We start from the raw sequence: 13,341 nt of genomic DNA on the forward strand, positions 1-13,341 counted from the left end.
TTACAATTTAATTCACAATTCGGAGCAATGCAACTCGTAATGACATATTTTTTTCCCCTTTCAACTGTCTTTTTATAATCCAAATTAATGGATTACATTTACCATTTTTTGTAACCAGATTATTGTAATCTTGTTAACGATAATCCGTTACTCCCTCACCCTGTTTTCCAAGCATTATATTTACACATTTCAATGAAGCCTGCCACTGAATGCCTCTAAAAGCAACTGTAATCGTCGCTGCAATATCACGTCTAATGAAAGAGATAAATGGGTAGTTGCAAAACGTCTCATTACAGGAATACTCAATTTTCCCCTCAAATGATTTGTTCACATTTAATTAAAGCAGCAACACACACACACACACACTCACACACACACATGCACGTGCACTGTGGCAACTATATCTGCTATGGTAAACAATGGTTCCCAATTTTGCCTTACCTCCCAGCGCTTTTGTCATGAATGCTCTCAGTGTTTGGGGGATTAGCATGACAGTGCACTTTGTGCTTGGAGAGGCTTCCCCTCGGCCCCTAGCTGCCTCCCCTGGCTGCAGGATCAGTGTGCTGTGTGACCCGCTAAATGGCCTCCTAAGCCCCAGCCATTGATTAACGGGTGTCAGTACCCTGCTGGCCTGAAGGACAGGATACTGTGCATCAGAAAGTGGCTGCTAGCTGCTAGCACACCCCAACCCCACCCCCCCACCCCCCCACCCCGCTCTGAACGATACGCTGTTGCTGCCACGGCTGCTGATCTGTGGGCCGTAGCCACCCACGGTTTGAGGAGAATTAGCGGGGACAGGACAGCGAATGAGGTCAGGAGCGAGGGAGCGAGGGAGAGTCGGAGGAGAGGAGCAAACGTAGGGATGAGGGGTCGGGGATAAATCACTCTTGTCTGCAGTTTTGATGCGTCTCGTGTTAATTGGAGGTGGCTAATCGTGACTCGGAGGGGTGAGGATGTGACATTTCACTGCAGCGTTGTGCATGTGTTCAGCTAGAAGGCCATGACTGCACTGTTACTTTGCCGTGTGGTGAAACACTCAGGGTGTCTGAGTGCCATTATAGTTTATTATCCTTTAAGAAACACCGTGACTACTCTGTTCTACTAAACTGCAGTGCTGAGCATTGTACAGTATAATAGAAAACCACTCTATACTAAATCTAGCATACACTTTTTGATGCAGCATCTTAGAGGAGCGAATGTGGCTGCCAGCTTGTGTTTCAAAGCACCAGAGCAATGAGCGCTCGGTCAAAAGAGGGGCCAGCAGAGATCATTAGCATGCATGTGAATGGGCCGGGAAGAAAGGACAGATTATGCATTTGTATGTTTGCTGATGAGATAGAACGGTTTAGGTCCCACAGACCAGTTTGAATCACAAATCCCCACCAGGGAGGGGAAGGGACAGGGGATAGAGAAGGGGAGGAAGAGACAGGACTTTAGGCCTTTGAGTAAACTTAGTGTGGGTTTTTGAAGCCGGGGTCTCAGAGCAGATGTCCCAAATTGGGGAGAGAAAAGAAAAGAAGACCAAAGGGATTGATGGATCCCGAGCTTAACGCGGCGAATCTCTCCAAATCTGAAAAGTATCCGAGGAGCATCGGGGCGGAGAGCGCTGCCAGGCAGCCAGTCAAAGTTTTGAGAGGTTGTTTTCAGAGCCTCTTTGTTGTGGCCTGTGGGGCGTGTTAGCAACAAGGCTGTGAGTGAGAAGGCTGGCGTGGCTTCAGGGAGCTCCTCTACATGTGGAGGGTTTCACAGTTCACTGGAAAGATGAGGAGAGACAAGGAACAAAAAACATTTCCTCACCATTTGAGGGAGCGGGGGAAAGCGACGAGCCGGCGTGTCACCGTGTCGCATCCTGTCGCCGAGGTCAACCGAGCCGACGCTGAGAGAGCCAGACAGTGATTTGTGTCACTGCGGCTTTGTAATTAAATGGAAAGAGGCTCTCTGAATGCGGCATGATCTCGCTTTATCTCTTTCACAAAGAGGCAAACACACACACACACACATACAAGCATCGGATCAAATATACACACACATACACTCACATACCCTCACCCACACACACACACACACACACACACACACACACACACACTGTGGCAGATTCTTATCGCCTGAAACTACCTGTATATTCGAAATAAATGGCCTGCCAAGCATTTGATGGGTTGGCTAGAAATCCCACATGCTTATACTGCCTTGGCTGCTTTCAAGTAATCATCCCCATGGTAACACCTGACACCAGCTATTCATCATGCAGCCCATATAAACTCCCGCATATTCACAACAACAAGTCACACATTTAACTTTTAATACCCACCGCTGACAAATAGCCTCGCGTAGTAGGCCTATGCACACGCACGATGATGCAACTGCAATTAAATGGCCTCGTTAACATATAAGCTTAGTTATATGTCAGTTGTGTGCGGGTGTGTGTGTGGGTGCATCTGCTTCCACGTGTGTGTGATATTGCATCATGTGTTTTCATCCTCTTTAATTGGCAGCCGCTGGTTTAAATGTGACAGGTGCCGTTGGATGTGGATTTGCAAAGGCGATCTTGACTTAAATAAGTAGATTGTTGATTATGATGTGCAGTTCATTTTGGCCCGGGTGGCGTAAAGTGACAGTGTGGTGACATTTAGCTTGATGGATGAATATTCAGGAATCAGAGCCTCCCTGACCGTTAATACAGGCAGAACTGGACATTTCCTTAGCTTTAAATTAGGCTAGATGAGGATGTATACATAGCCTGAGTACTCATTCTGTAGCTGTTCTTTTTTCCTCGCTCTCACTGTGTTTCTACCATCTGTCAGTGGTATTGATGTTTCTCACTAAGGGCTACTGCAGTCATCCAGCCATAGGGCTCAGGATTAAGGAAAGGAGGCTGAGTGAGGGAATATTTGTGCGATGTAGTCATACACGTCTTCTCATCACTTCTTCATACAGAGCTGGGGGGGACAGGCATTGAGACCCGAAGTTTAACCTTGATGCTGGACTACAATGTCTTTTTGTCAGATTTAGGGGTTTTTTCTCAATAAAACCTGCCAGTCAATATTTGACAGGAGGAAGTATTGCTTTTTAAAGGGTTCGTCAAGCCGAAATTTTAAAGTCCAATTTTTTTATTTTTTTTTGCTTAAGCTTGAAAGGGAAGAAGTAGCAGAAATAGCAGCTCTACTTGCGAGCGGTGGAGGTTTCCTATCTGTCGACTGCAGATAATGAGGGAGTATCTGATAGCGGGATGAGAGCAGCGCAGCCGGACCAGACCGCGAGCCTCATCCAGTCAAACTGTACCGCGAGGTTTTGTAAGGTACATCCTGAATTCCTCCAGGTTTAATGTCTCCATCAAAAGGAGATCAAAAGGAAGGGATTAGAGCTACATAACAGAGGGAAGTGTGGAGAGGAGTCTTCGCTAAACTCCAGAGCGCTTTTGATACCACTCATCCCTGCCAAACCGTAGCCATGGCAACAGTGGAAAGGGAAGTGTGCGGCATTGATAAGAGTGCGACAGGGGATGAAGGGGTTGACAGATCATTTTGGAGAAGTCTGACCCTTCTGCAGAAGGACCGCCGTCTTGCCTGGGAAATTAATACCGTACGCAGATGTTGTGTAGAGATTGACCGTCTCGGACCCGGTTCTCTCTGTGGGAGCAATTTAACAAGTATCGTACCACAAAGTGTTAACTTCAGACGCTAGTGAGGGTATTTTCACACTGTAAATGTCTGTGACTGGAGGTCTCTTCCTCAAGTCCAAGGATTTACTTGGCGTGCCGGGCTTACTTTACCTCACATTGTTAGGAAAATATGCACAAAACTCGACTACTGTGCCTTTAGCGCAGCTTTGACACAGTAGCACAGTAGCGGATGTCATGCAGAAAATAGCCGACGTTAAACATCAAGAGCTCAGATTCAAAAAGGAGAGTGATTACGTAAAGGCAACAAATGAAATATCCACACTTTCATTCTGGCCTAATTTGTTCAAACTGTACTCTTTGTGAATAGGATTTTGGGTAAACAAGACTGAAAAAAAGTAGGTACCAGCTTCGGAAAACCACTGGGAATTCTTCATTTCCTCTCTTCCTCTCTGAACACATTAGGAGAGAGACATAGGTAGAGAGAGAGAGAGAGATAGAGAGAGAGACATAGGTAGAGAGAGAAAGAAAGAGAAAGAGAGAGAGCAACCTAGAAGGGCCTCCAGCCTGCCTCAGGGGCAGCAAGCCAGATACAGCGTATGATTTGACAAACAACGTTAGTTTTTGCACCACTGATTCAGGCAGAGTGTACTTAATTAGGAAAAATGGACACTAATTGAGCCCCAGCTGTATGTAAAAAGATGTGAATCTCTAAGCACACACCCGCCCAAGAGCTCCAAGTCTCTCTGATCCTCCTCTCCCCCCTGAGCTCCTTCTGTTCACTCACAGAGCGTAGCGGCTTGTTAGCACACTGGGAGATTTGTAAGGATAATGAAAAATGGGGAAAAGATAGGAGATTCAGTGTGGAGAGGAGGGATTTCAGGACTAGTTCTTCTCTGCAACATGTTGTACTGCCAGTGCTTAAATAGCTTAGTCTGATTCGCGCTGGAAACTCTCATTTTCGTCACAATGTAAGCTGTAAAAATGTGGACTTTTAGTGATTTATTTCACTACAAATTTCACCGTAAACTTAAAATAATCTATTACGTTGCACCGGGCAATTCACGACACATTAATACACATAGTTTGTTTTTCTGCATTATTTACACATGACTTATTTGGTGAATGAATGCAGCACAGTAAATATTATTGAGGAGTCTCAGTCAGACTGACTCAGCAACTTTACCTAAATGAATCAATACAGCAAACTTGAAAGCTAACTTTACTAAAACATGTAAATGAGCTTTACTCAACTTTAATGAAAAATGTTAATTTCCAAAAAACAAACTATACAGCTAGAGGGCAAAGTAGAAACAGTTAAATACAATTAATTCCCCTATGTATGTCTACAGGGAAGATCTACATTTAACACTGGAATACTTACAATACTATCTGAGCTGGGCACAAATCTGTTCAAATTGAGTATAAGTTTTTGTTTTTTTTTATTATTTGTTAGTTGTGAGTTGTGATTGGTTTTGTAGGTTTCATATATTTTCAAGTGATTGTGCCGTTATTGGGTTAATGGTGGGACTGACTAATGTTTTCATGTCAGTTTCATGTCATGTTTTCACACAGATGCTCTCACATGCCATCCAGCATGATCACGATGATCACAATCAGTACATTTGTGTGAAAGTCAGTGTTTGCAAGCTTCTTTCATGTTGATTTCAGTCTTCTGACTGTTTGGCTTGGTCTTGTGTAGAGTATGGAGCACACTGTAAATGTGTGTGTTTCCCTTTAGACTCACTTTGTGACTTACTGGTTGAAACCTCTTCTAACACATTTAAAAAATCTCTGTTTCTCTGTTCTTGTCCTTCAGTTCCTTGTCATTTAGTGTGAACATGCTTCCTATGATCTGTACCTACATAGCTTATATTTTGTGCTGTCAACATAGGTCAAGCACAAGGTAAAGCTCATCTGAATTACATTTTAGCCCCAAAAAGTTTCTAAAAGCAAAAAACTTATCAAAATAACTCTCTAAAAAATCAGCTTTTAATATTAGTCCTCATTTTGCATGTGCATCTCATACAGCCTGCTGCTAATATCTTAAGTAAGGTCAAATGTCCAGAGAAACTGCACTATATTTTCTAAAACATTTTGATAACTTATTTTCACAGGATATGAAGGAATTCCAAATACTGATATGGCAGAAAATCTGTTGAATGTCTTGAAGTATATTCAAATGACTAAACTGATTTGACTGTATTAGATAAATTATTTTTTAGTCAGTGTATTATTAATGTTACACTGACAGACGTTTTTTCTTTGGCAGGAAAGCTTGTTGATCATTCTTCTGATTGCTGGTACAAAACCTTTGAATGGCTAAATGCTCGGTCTAAGGGCCATCTGCACTGCGTTTTGATGCTCACTGTTAATAGCCCGCACGCTTTCCTTGGCAATACTGCAGAAAACAGAAATTGACCTTTTTACTGAACTGAACTCATTGAGTTAAATACGTTTGCATAAGGTTCTGAGAAAATGATTTTCTGTTTTTGTGTCGTGGTCGTCGGAGGGCTGGAAGGAATTCAAACCCGTGAACGTTCTCTGTTATCTGATTTTAGGAGGGCCGCTGTAGAAACCTTCACTCTGTATTTAGTATAAACAAACAGGGAGAGGGGGAGAGAGAGAGAGAGAGAGAGAGTATGTGTTTCTGCACAGATCAGTGTTAAAGGATAAGGCCGGTGTTTTTTAATGCATTGCTTACCGTCAATAAATCCTATGAAAATAACAAAATCAACAATACATTTGCTCTACTCCCGTTACTTTCTGACTTCCCACGTACCGTTTTTAGCCGTCAACCCGGAAGTCATTGGCTCCAATTGTAAGCTAAAAACCTTGAAATACAGCTCACAAAGACATAGTTTCAATTTTAAAAATCGCTAACTGTTACCATGAAAAGTCAGACTGTTGTCCAAATCAAATGGGAACAAATTCTTCATTACGCCGGGGACTATTTTCGGTGCTACGAAACTACTTTCCTGAGATCGCAAACGTGTTTACAGCCGGCTTATTAAGTTGTTTGAGGAAAAAGTCGGCTGGCCCGGTGCATCGTGATGATGAAATATGTTGCCCAGAGCAACAGCATGGCTCTTTAACGTGTTTTTAATCATTTTTTTTAATACAATGGAGTTCTATGGCTGCTGGGACATGGCTGCATTGGGCACCGGCTACATGGATGAGACTTGTTGGCAAAACAAAATCATTGCTGATTTTATTATTTTCATAGGATTTGTTGACGGTAAGCAATGCATTAAAAAAAACACCAGCCTTATCCTTTAAGGGAGAGAGGGCAGAAGGGATGAATGTAGAAGACAGCATTGCTTTTCACATGGTAAATAATCACTGATGGTCATTGATCGATGTACAACACACATTTCAACCCCCAATCAGATGTTTAATAATGTCATGCTTTATTGATCCCTGTAGGGAAATTCTCTTTTCGCTTGTCTGCCATACTTAGAGCAGTTAGATAGATAGATAGATAGATAGATAGATAGATAGATAGAAAAATCTGACATGAGGGCCATATTCTATGGTGATTGGAAATTTTTTTAAAAAGAGGAAGAAGTTCTTTGTATTGTGTATTTTGCATAGAATTCATAATGTTTTCTTTCTCTCCCATACCTTCCTGTCTCTCTCTCTCACACTATCTCTGTCAAAGCATACAAATGCCTAAAATAAATCTTAAAAAAAAAAAATTCCTAATGTTATCTAACCCTAACACCTCATGTTCAGTCCTTCAGAGGCCAGAACTTTCAAGTCATACTAAGAAATTGTTTGTCCTTTGATAATGTGATACATTACATAACCATAATGGAATTTGCACCAGACTAGCATTCTCCGTTCTCCGTTTTCTCTTGAATGGAGGAGGGGAAAGTGCAGTGAAAAAAGATTAATCAACTTCTTTTTAAGCCTTTTTGATTTGTGTTGGCTAAGCCTCTATTCGGAGCCGACGTCTTAGCAGCAGTTGTCAGTTAGTGTTCCGGCATGAGGAGTTTGTCATTTCCAAGGCTGCGAACTTCTGTCTGTATGATAAACCCACGTTTTCCAAATAAGAGCGGTGTGGTTTCCATTAAGGATGCTGAGTAGCTGATGAATACAGTACGGACCAGGGCTTAATCTAATTCCAGGAGTCTCAATTCAGGACTTTATTTTTCAAATGTCCCATGCAGGTTACCGTGCTCTGCGGCGGTGTGAGGACAAGTCCAACATTCACTGGGAGATAATGAGAAGACGTGGAAGTAGAGTTAAAGTGAAGGGCACACCTGATTTAATTAGGAAGTTGATTTCTCCTCCTGCTGACTCAGGACTGACCTGCGTTGCCTCCGCTCCACCTTCCCATTGTGTTGTGATCTTTAACCTACTGGACCTCAGACAAACCCTGTGGTGATTAGAACTACTTAGATGGATACTTTACTCACTTTAACATGTTACAAAGTTTACACCAACTAGATGAACTCACCAATAGGTGACAGCGATTTGATTAGAAAATAGTGCCTAGGGTAAACTGAGGATGCTTATGACGTGTAATACCTTAAAGTCAGAAGAATGTAAGAATATGGCTACTCACTGTACCTTTGCTGAAAAAGACCCGCTCATAGCAATGCCCAAAATAATAGTTATTATTCACATTACTCCCAATTTTACATCCATCATTTTGGCTGTATGGGAAAAAAAAGAAATCCCACTTTGAGGGAATGAATAATAAATGAATAACAGACTGTCAACCTGAGAGCTGATTTTCTGGAATCTTTGCTGTTATCATTTGTATCCATATTGCTGTCACCTTGACATACTGTATAAAGGCTAATAGATCATGAAGTGTAGGTATTGAGGCAGCAGTGAGGTGAACTGAGTAAGGAGACAAGCTTTCAACCAGAAGACCGGGGTTCAAGCAGCTGTGTTGGAAAGCATCCTTCCTGCTGAAGTGTCCATGCACAAAATACTTATTTCCTACTCGCTCCAGGCTGCTGCTCTGTAGCTGACCTGACCTCTGACCTCCCTGTGGAGAGCAGCGACTGAAAAGACAACTTCCCAATGGGGATCATTTAAGTATATAATAAGCCAGGGACACTGGACAATAGAAAAGAGAGTTAAAACAGAACACAATTAAAAGTGTGACTAGAGTCCTAGCAAAGAGAACAAACTGGGGGAATTCCAGTGAAGTCAAACTAGTTCTCGATTGAGTTGGGTCAGTTTTAATGCCAATAAAATCAACCTAACCTAACACCATTCAGTTCAAGAGTGACCGAATATCAGTTTCCCTCTTTCAATTAAAATGAGCTCTTAGATGATATTTTAATGCAGTTGTGACCGAGAAGAGAAACCAGGTACATTGGTTGACAACGCCACCTTGGGAATTTCACCCAAAGAGTTCTTAACCAGAATTGAGTTATACCCTTTCCAAAGAGGAGCAGAGGCATAGTTTTCCAAGCATAAAAATTACAAGTTTATTTGAAATTTACAACAGATCCAAGTTAAAACCTAGAATACGGGAAGCTTAATGCTCTATAAAATGATAAAAACGTACAGGTTGCTACAACATACAGGTTGCGACAACATAAAGGCCTCTAACAGCCAGGAGGAGTGGAGTTGTCTATAGAGAGAGGCTAAAATACTAAGGCTATCCCAGAGGAGTCAAGGCCACACGTGCGGGTTCACTACAAAATAACACGGCAAACAGTGAATAATATTATTATGTATATAAACAGAAACACATGCAAACACCCTCTCAGCAGGACAACTGCTCCTCCGCTCTTGGCAAGGCCGACCTGCAGCCAGAGGTTTAAAAGAAAGAAACACAGGCAGCTGGTTTGGGATGAAGAAATTAGGCTATCGACAGAATGTCCCCCCCCCCCCAAATCAATAATTAAATTATCAAAATGTAAGATTCATATTAAAAGACGTGCTTTCAAAGAAGGAAATCAAACCTAATGATTATTTGTAAGAGAAACCTTGCTCTGGAAGTCAGCAAATATCTTGAGAATCCTAGTTTTGAACAACAAAACTCATGAAAGAGGCAACACCATGACCCTTTCTTGAGTTTTATCTATAGGAATGTTTTAATGGTACAACAAGTTCAGGACTCCCTGGAAGAAGAGATCCTGTATCTCAATGGGACCTTCCTGGCTAAATAAAGGATAAATAAAATAAAAATAAAAAAAGTTTGTTGATGAATGCAATAATATCGCGCAAAAACTATTTCTGACAAATTAGTGAGAAGTGCGAAAACTGAAAAGTGTTTACCCTACATAAATCCTTTTAATGATCATACAACTTGCTCGTTCGGTATCGGCAAATCCAACACATTTGCCCTTTTTTTCTAAAAATGAATTTATGTTTTGTCATTACTTTAATATGAATCACAACTGGAGTCTAAAAACACCCTTAGGGCAAGAAACAAAAACAGCAAGGTCAGTATTTACTCTGGAGTTGGAGATATACAGCTCATCTCAGCGCTGGTGTCTCCAATTACGACAGTCCACTGCGCTCGCTGCTCTTCCTTAATAGCTTCCCCCATATCTGACATTCTTCATTCCATTTAATGAGAGTCTTCAAGATGTGAATGAAGGTATGCATATGATCTGGTACAAGGCCTGAAAATGAGATGCGCCTTAGGGCTCGCTTCAAACGAGACCAAATTTACAGCGAGAGGAATTCTGTGGCTTTAAACCAGACATCTGTTCTCCGGCCCTCACCGGACCGGGGGAAGCGGCTCGGGCCTGGGTGCCAAGCAGCCTCTCTCTCTCTCTGTCCGTGCCAACTTATTTGTCACTGCGGCCTCATTGACCAGAGAAGCAGCCAGCCACTCAGCCTAATGGAACGGTCATCTGTCGGTTCATCTCACAACTCGCAGCTAAAACATTATGACACAGAACATCAGTGGGAAGTGGAGGAGGAGGAGAAGGAGGAGGGAGAAGAGAGTGAAACCAAATCCCTCACTGGATTCACTCCTTGCTGTTAACACCGTAAAGTCACCTAAAGTTTATTGCCTGTCCATTTGCAAGCAATCCAAAGCGAGGCTTAGTCTCCCAGGAAGCCTCGGAGAGCTCTTTAACTGCCTGACCTTCCTGTGTTTTTTATGGAGCCGGGGAGCAATTTAACATGTTTAAGATTCTCTGCTACACCGGCGAAGATGTAAGAAGCGATATGACCCGACCGTTGGAAATCAACATTAGCTGCCTAACCACAGTGAAGATTGCCGTGTCTCCTCTGCAAAAGCCACTATCTGGATCAAATAGTTCATCTTGACCATGTCGTCGGGCCTGGCCCAGCTGCCCCCCCCACCCCCACCCCCCACCCCCTCATGCGAGGAAGTCTGTTCAGCTACAGTACATCATAAAACCACCATGCAGCAAGACCTGGCAAACTGCATAATGCAATTACCTTGGAACGTAAGGGCTGGCAATAAAGATATCCACCAAATACAATGCCTGTTGACTGGGGCTGGGAGAGACGTTTGAGTGAACGAACAATAGACAAGGAGACAGGGTCTGACAAAAAAAAAGCGAGAGACAGACAGACACACAGAGAAAGAGAGAGAGAGGGAGCAAAGTCTCCAGAAGCCCAGTGACTCCCAGACAAAGAAACTGTCATACAGCCACAGCTCCAGTTTATCTTTTAATTAACATCTCATACACCAAGACAAACACCCCATCAATAATGCAGCGGTAACACGCTACAATATTAATGTCAGATGAAATGAGGTAATTAGAGGGGAAAATATTACAAGCACATGTATGCCTATCTAGCACGCCGAGCGCAATTATTCTGCAAAAGAATGGGTCCCGCTAAATAAAGCCATGAGAAGAGGAGTGCAGCTGATCCCATGTGTGGCGGCGGCCAACGGGAGCGACAGAGGGCCAACATTTTGTTTGTTGGGCGAACAAATGGTGACAAACGATGGCAAATTGGAGTGAAGGCCCCCTGCTGAGCCATGGTCTGCCGAGTGGGATCACAATGGAGCAGAGGTGCTGGCTTGGGAGAGTACACATACACATACACACACACACACAGACATGGTTATCGAAATGTAATAAAGTTCAAGGCGTGGCGTGCATACAGAAACTCTCTCTCTCACACACACACACAATGGTATAAGGGCATGGAAGCCGGAGAAAAGGCCCGTATCCATTTGAAGCACACACAGATAAATGCACAAAGGCTCAGTGACTATCTAATCCAATGTTTCACATGAAAGAGTTGAGCCTCCGCTGAGCACTAAACCAGCGTATGGCCTAATCCTATAAATCTATATGATAGCGACAGATGGAAAGTAAGTTCTCTGTGTCTCTGCCTCTGATCAGGGAGCCTTGGGAAAAGTCCCCACACTCCTCCACCTATCCGACTCCCACACCGTTCGCCGGGGAAACTGAGCGTAGAAAGTGGCAACCACAACACACTCATAAATAGATTCCGGCGGCCAGCTCCAGCCATGTACAAAAAGGGTATTTCGTTTAATTGGCCGGATAAGACAAAGATTTTAATTTCCCCTGAGATCCGCCTTGCCAACTTTTGTTTTTATGCTGCGCAGAAGAAGAACTGCATTCAGAGCAGTGCCAAGAATTTACAATGTTCTCTTTTCCACCGGCGATGCTGTGTCTTTTTTTCCTCAGAGACCTGCAGAGATAAGACTATTGGATTAATTATGCAGATGTTTGAATATCAACCCCTCTGAAAGACCCTTGCTAGTCTGTGAACCTTTCTCTCTTTGTCTGGGCCTCTGTCTCTTCAGGCCGATCATGGCACATACTCTGGCACAGAGGACATGCACTTATAGCTTTTCCTCTCTCTCCCCTCTCTCTCTCGCTCTCTCTCTCGCTCCCTTTCTCTCTCCTCCACACAGACAGGCCATTGTGTGCGGGCATAGATGAGATTTGCATGCATGTTAGACTGGATTACACATGCAGGCTCTGGGAACCTGGACCCCTGTGGTCTCTCTCCAGTGTTCCGGCCCTGACTGGCAAGCCTTCCTTTCAATGTAGAACTTCAAACAAGCCTCACAGCTTAATTGGCTCAGGAACATACGAAATCTAAGGTTAAATTCCTCGATTTTGGGGGAGGGAGAAATGTTTCTGCCCATCTTTTGCATAGACACTGGGATTTTAACTGTGTGTCAAAATCAACGTCACAACCCCCTCATCAAATCCAATATCCACTAGTTTTGAGAGACCAAACTCGGGGAAATGAGTGTGTGTGAAAGGGTTAATCCTCCAAGTGATATGTATAATAAGTAGCTTAATCCTTGAACTGAAGATGCTGTGTCTAAGAGGGTGGAGATAGTAGATAGGAGCAGCCAAATCTTCTTAAAGGATAGCTGGGGACTAAGACACACCATACTACTATACATAAACAGGCCCCAAACTGGTGTAATGAACATTAACTAAATGATTTGACGTTGTTTAAGTGACAGTGTTTTTTATTTAATGTTGCTTCTGTGTCAATTCATTTCCCCCGATCACATTTGCGTGTGTGTGTATAAGCCTCTCTATCACCCATCAATACATATATAGCGTATTTGTTGACTAATGGATAGTACTGAAGTGGCCCGCAAACAGATAATAAAATTTCATCTCCAAGCACTTCTATGCCATTACATTTATTCATGTGAGCATTAAAGTAAATTGTCAAACGCTGTCTTCTTTAAGCAGCTAAGCCCCGCGGTGCCTCTCTGCTCAGCAGGATTATAAATGAGATAGGATTTAATATTGATCCTTGGCTGA

This window comes from Centroberyx gerrardi, chromosome 13 (genome assembly GCF_048128805.1).
Source record: "Centroberyx gerrardi isolate f3 chromosome 13, fCenGer3.hap1.cur.20231027, whole genome shotgun sequence".
Taxonomy (NCBI): Eukaryota; Metazoa; Chordata; class Actinopteri; order Beryciformes; family Berycidae; genus Centroberyx; species Centroberyx gerrardi.